Consider the following 5,988-nt stretch of genomic DNA (forward strand, 5'->3'; position numbering starts at 1 on the left):
ACTACATTTCTACTTTGTGACTTTAATCATTTTGCTTGTACCTAAGACAATATCTGTCTCCCCATCCTAAAATGCAACTTCTGAAATTATGTATCAAACCTAGCAGACAGATTTGTAAGAATCTATGTTGAGACAAATAGGAGACCCTGTAGAGTCTTCCCACATTCAACATTATTCCACTGTCTGCATTACTTTAAAATATGATTTTTCATTTAAGGCTTATAATTAGTTTTTATGGTATCTAGTTCAAAAACATGATATGGGGCCCAACTTGGCACTTATTCCAATTTTGCCAGGTTCACAATAAAATCAGGACCACTGTAAATATGCGATTTTGTTTTGCTTAATTATCCACTTGCCACAAAATCCATCATCTGCTGCATAAATTGCAGATTTTAACGCCCAAAAAAGTTTCTAGCTCAAACAGATCAAAAGTTAATAAAAACATGGTGATACGTGTTCCTACGTACTGAAAGGTTGACTGGCCATCTTTCAGTCGCTTATTGCTTATATATGGGTGTTAAATTGTTACTAATATAGTAGAATCTTTTCCCTAGACAATTGTTACTAAGAGTAAAAATGACAAAATAATGAAGTAATACGATCACAAAATGTGGCACTTTACGCTGCTTTATTTATCTGTTCTTACTGCATAATTTAGCAAACTCTTTCACGGAAATTGGTCCTCCTCTGCTGCATAATACCAGTGGCCCTGAATATAAGTATGAAACATACCTGTCCTGCAGTGAAAGAGAAAGCACAGCAGCTTTAGCATCTGGTGCTATCGAGAGGTAGGGTTATTTAAGCTGCTTCATTATTCATAAAGAGGATAGGCTTGCTTTCAAATGGATACATTGATGTTGCTTATAAGCACTGGGACTATGTCATAAGTAACCCTTTCCCTCGTGATGGCCGTGTTTAATTATACATTGACTTGACAAAGCACACAAACTGTTTTTTAAAAATAAATAAAAATCCAGGGAGCATGCTAAATATGTCAATTTATCATTTTTTTAATAGTTAATGGTTTTACTAGCTCCTTTGTTGAACAGCAAACTCACTGTTGATAGTTTGACTATTCGTTGTGACAATTACTACTAGCGTGCTGCATAAGCCTATAGAATCTGGGGTAACTGTATGTAGTCAAAATGGTGGGAGTAAGTGGGAAGTTGGTAATCATGGTTAAGTTAAGGTTGAATATGAGAATCTGAAGTTCTGGCTACAAGATTTTACGGTCTGAGAGGGGACTAGTCAGAGATTTTAAGGCATAAGAAGGAAAACACTGTTCTTCAAAGATATAATATCCATACAAGCGTGTGTTTCGCGTGTGTCCATGCAAGCATTACGAAAAGGTCAGCATTGCCTTTGTAGTAACTCACATTTTGACCCACTTTCAAAATGTTCCCCCTAGAATATATTTGTGTCACTATAGTAAGGGAACAGCTTCTTAGAATATCAGCGTGCAAGCACCCTAATGGCATTGCAACGGAATAGATCCAGATGTTGAATTTGGGTCTATTCCTTTTTTTTTTATTTTAAGAAATCACTACCAAGCACAGGCTATCATAATACGATGTTTATTGGTATTTTGTTGAAGTTAAGAACTGTTGCTATATGTACATTAAGAGCAGGTTTATTGACATAGACAAAATAGGGTTAATGCACCGCCCCATTCTTATGTCCTGTGCCAGCCCGTATACATACAGGATTTTTCCAAGGTGGCCCAGTGTTTCACCATCATTTTAATGTGGAAGTGGGAAACTAATATGTAGCCCATCACAGTAATATTTTATAGGCAGCTAGATTGTTTGTTACGTCACACACAGTGCACTTTAAAGCTAAATTTAAATATACTTAAAAATTTGACAGTGCTGTTATGGGTTGACAGGCGACGTTGAATTTTGTAAATTTTGCAGGTGTTTGGAATCCGATGTACAGAATCTAACAGAACATAGGAAGCATTTAGAGATTAAATATGAACATGGAAATTGATTGCTGCATCTTGTTTAGTAGAATGCAGTTACTAATATTTTTTTATATGTATATATGTTAACTTGAAGCTTTGTAATCATTATTTTGACAGATACCCTTGATCATCAGAATGAAAACAATGCGAATTTCTCTTGACAGTGCCTCATTGCTTAAACTCGTTGTATATTGCAAATTACTTTTAAAACTTTGTACTATGGCTTTTCTATGCATTCATTGGTGTTATGGCTGATATGGGTTGACAGGAATCTTTGTACTCTATTTATATGTGCAATAAAACAAGCATGGCCAACTAATAGTACTGTCACACAGAGTGTACATAATGTATATAGATAAAAGCCATTGCTTTATTTAACAATGATTAAACATTTAATTTGTACAAACCATTTCTCGTCTTGCCTGATAATTTCTTATTTAATCTTGGGATGAAACAGCAGATTCTCATTCGTAATACAGGCTTGATGTTTCGGTTACCGACATCTTTGCCAACTTCGAGAACGAGACTAGTTTATTTAATGCTGCAACCTTTTTCATGATAAGCTGCACTGATGGATGCTGATTTATCAAATAATAGAGGTAAGATAGAGTGGAACGATCACAGATCTTTACTATTAAACCATTAATAAAATAATCAAATTCCTCAATCATAAACAGTCCTGCGACACTTTTCAACAATATGTCCTTATTTCAACCTTAACCTGGCTTTCAAAGCTTTGTGTTTGTTGTAGTGAGATAGTTTTTTTTAGAATGCAATCAGTTTTGAGGAACTCATTATTAAATAATGCAGGCATGAAGTATCGGTATTTAGGATTACAGTAGTTTTTTGTGAGGAGGTAATGTTTGGATGGTCCAACCCTTGAAAGCCAAACATATGATTTTACTTTTTCCAGTTTTGTACTCTGCCAAGGTATGGGAAATTAAGTTTCAAAATTCCGTGGCAAGATTTTGCTGTTGGATTACATTTGGAAAACTTAGATTTCCGGCCAGCAGTTGTTTCCCCAAAAACACTGATAGCCTCTATTCTTCTCATGTTAACACATTTAGCTATCCACTGACATTCGGCTAAATTATAAGGTCTACGGACTCTTCAGTGAAGAATACAATACCCTACTTGCATCCTCAAGAAAATAAACTATTCAGAAATTTATAGTGAACCATATTACACTCCCGACTGATTACTTTGAAGTGAAGCACTGTTTTTACAAAAATATGTCAATGTTCCTTCATTACACTGCACACTTTTTAGTTCTGGTGTTAGCCAAGAGCTTTTGATTTTACTAAAATATGTATAGCATACTTACATATAGGTGCTTTCAGACCCCCCACTTTATCCATTGGTGTGTCGTTGTGGCTTTCAGATTTTGCTTCTGCCCACTACAGCATATAGCATTGGGAAATGGGACAGCTTACTTAAGCCACTGCTGAACTTTACTTTGAGTGACTGCATTTTCCTATCTCACAAGGAGCACCTCCACACACTAACTAGTTCCCTTTAGTACCAATATTTTTGTTCTTCCTTCATAATTACTTTAGTGTTGTCTTTGTGTTTACAGCCTGATGTTATAGCAGGATGCTTTGATGCACATTCCTTCTTTATCAGATCCAATCTCCCACCTATGCTGTTGTAAATTGCTTTTGGAGTGTTTTGCTTTTCTGATGTTTTGCTTTTGGCTGCTTCCATTTCACAGCATACCAGCTTGTGTCAATGTGAAACTGTTCTTTATTAAGTTATCTTCTTTGTTACTTTTTTCCTCTCCTTTCTTTCCTGATTTATTTCCTTTCAATCTTGACATTCCTTTTCTTTCCTTCTTTCATTCTTGCCTTTTCATCCTTGTTTCTCTTTATTCTACTGCCTTTTTTCTTCTTTCTTTCCTTCTTTCTTTCTCACGGATTCTTTCAATCCTTCTTTGTTCTCTTTTTCTTTCCTTTGTTTTCTCTTTCCTTTTGTCTTTCTTTCCTTCTTACTTTCTGTCCTTCTCTTTCCTTCTTTCTCTTTCTTCTTTCTTTCTGCCTGCCTTCTTTCTTGCCTGCCTTTTTCCTCTTTCTTTCCTTTCTTCTTTCCACCTTTAATTACTTAAATCTTTCTTAAATGCAAGAGGCTTGCAGCCAATGCTAGATTGATTGACTTTGTTAGGTCTGTGTTAGATAAAACCTTTTGATTTTGCAAAAATGATGTGTGTAACATAGTTACTTATACAGGTTTCAGCCAGACTTCTTCTTCATTTGCGGTTGGTGTAATTAACACTTTTCTTTCACCCACTCCAGCACGCATTAAGGAGCAGTGTATCAGCCCACTTCAGCCATCGGCTGACTTAATTACGAGTTACCATTATAATAAATGGGGTAACCCAAACAAAAGTCCTTGGACCTGGGTGTCAAATGGTACAGAAAACCGTGGTCCTAGACCTTTCTTTTCGCACAAAATTCTTTCTGTATACGATTATTATTCAATCAAAACTTAGAGCATACAAAAAATCAGCTTATGGTTACATAGAACTGAATTAGTTAAGGTATTTAGATGTGCAACAACCATTGATTTTCAAAAAGCATGTATTTATTAATCACAAAATTAAATCATCAACCATTGAAATTATTTACTTTGCTATAGTTTTTTCAACAGGAGAGAGAAGGGGAGTTGCTCCAAGGGAACGTGCAAAGGAGTTCTCTGGTGTGAAGTGAGTGAGAAGGAAGGGAAAAGGATTCCCAAGCGGAATCAGGAAGCAAAAATGAATACAATTATGAATGTGATTGATAGCAAATACTCAGTCTCCAAGACCTGGACAATAATGGTTCATTACACAGATAATTTTTCAGCATCATTCACAAAAAGTATAAAGAGATTAATCATCTTTAGCCAGATAAGGGAAGGGGCATATGATCCAGGTCTGCTGGGGGTAGGTGTCAATGTTGCGACCCGACTTGGGGGCAAAGGAGGGTAACTGCAACCTCAGCCTGTGGGTCTTCTTCAGGACAGTGGGTGGAAACAACTCTGTTAAGGATGTGGTAAATATAAGATGTATAAGCAGATACCATTTATCACCATGCATGTCCTTAAAAGTGACAGGTTCCCCCGCCCCTTCGCTGTGTCCTTAAAAGTGACAGGTCTGGCCGCAAAAGTGACATGTCTGTGTGTCCTTAAAAGTGGTCGGCCCCAAACCCTCAGGGTTGATGTAGGCACCCATCTGTCCCAAGGGGCGGCCATAGGGTGGGGCTGCTTTTGGAGACATCAGCGAACCAGAGCCCTATGACGCCAGTATGGCCTTGTTGTTGTGTAGAGGTGAACGCCCCTTTTAGGATCTGTTTATGATACATATAAGGCCTCCTTAAGAGCCTTGTACAGCAAGCAGCCATCTGAATACAAAAAGGTTCCCAAAGCAAAATGAAGAGATACAGCCCGCTTGTGAAAAGAACCATGTTGGGTGGCTCCCAGCCCACTATCAATAGATATTACCGCCGCTTAACACCTCTGGTAATGGAAGAGAATGCTCAACAAGAAACATCTAAGGATATGGGCTGCGACGTTACTGGTTTTGGTAATGGCCTTTGTCGGAGGGTTGAAGAACTCCGTTTCAAGTATTGCGTATGTCCGATGTCCCCGATTAAGGGTGACAGCGGCGAAAGTGAGGGCTCGTGTAGTGGCAGTGTGTTTGCTGGCCTCAGTGTCGTGGACATGGAGGAAGATGAAGAAGCTGTAGAACCTCCTAACACACCCATCTATGAAGACATGGATCTGCAGGCGGATACGGTGCCTGAGAAGGTCACTGTGCAACAGCCAGGTACAAGCGTCGAAGATGATGGTCATCGCAGGACATTAGCGACTCTCAAGATTTCAGAGCCGCCGCAGAGGGTGGTGAAAATGCGGAGGTTAGTAGGAAAATGTTATGTGCAGTCAGCTACATAATGATGAATATTATTTCTTCAACTAATGGTCTGTCAATCTTTCTTCTTTTGAACCCTAGAAAGAAGCCCCAAAAAGGCCTGAGGCAGAGTGGCGGCCTG

Source organism: Triturus cristatus, chromosome 8 (assembly GCF_964204655.1).
Source record: "Triturus cristatus chromosome 8, aTriCri1.1, whole genome shotgun sequence".
Lineage (NCBI taxonomy): Eukaryota > Metazoa > Chordata > Amphibia > Caudata > Salamandridae > Triturus > Triturus cristatus.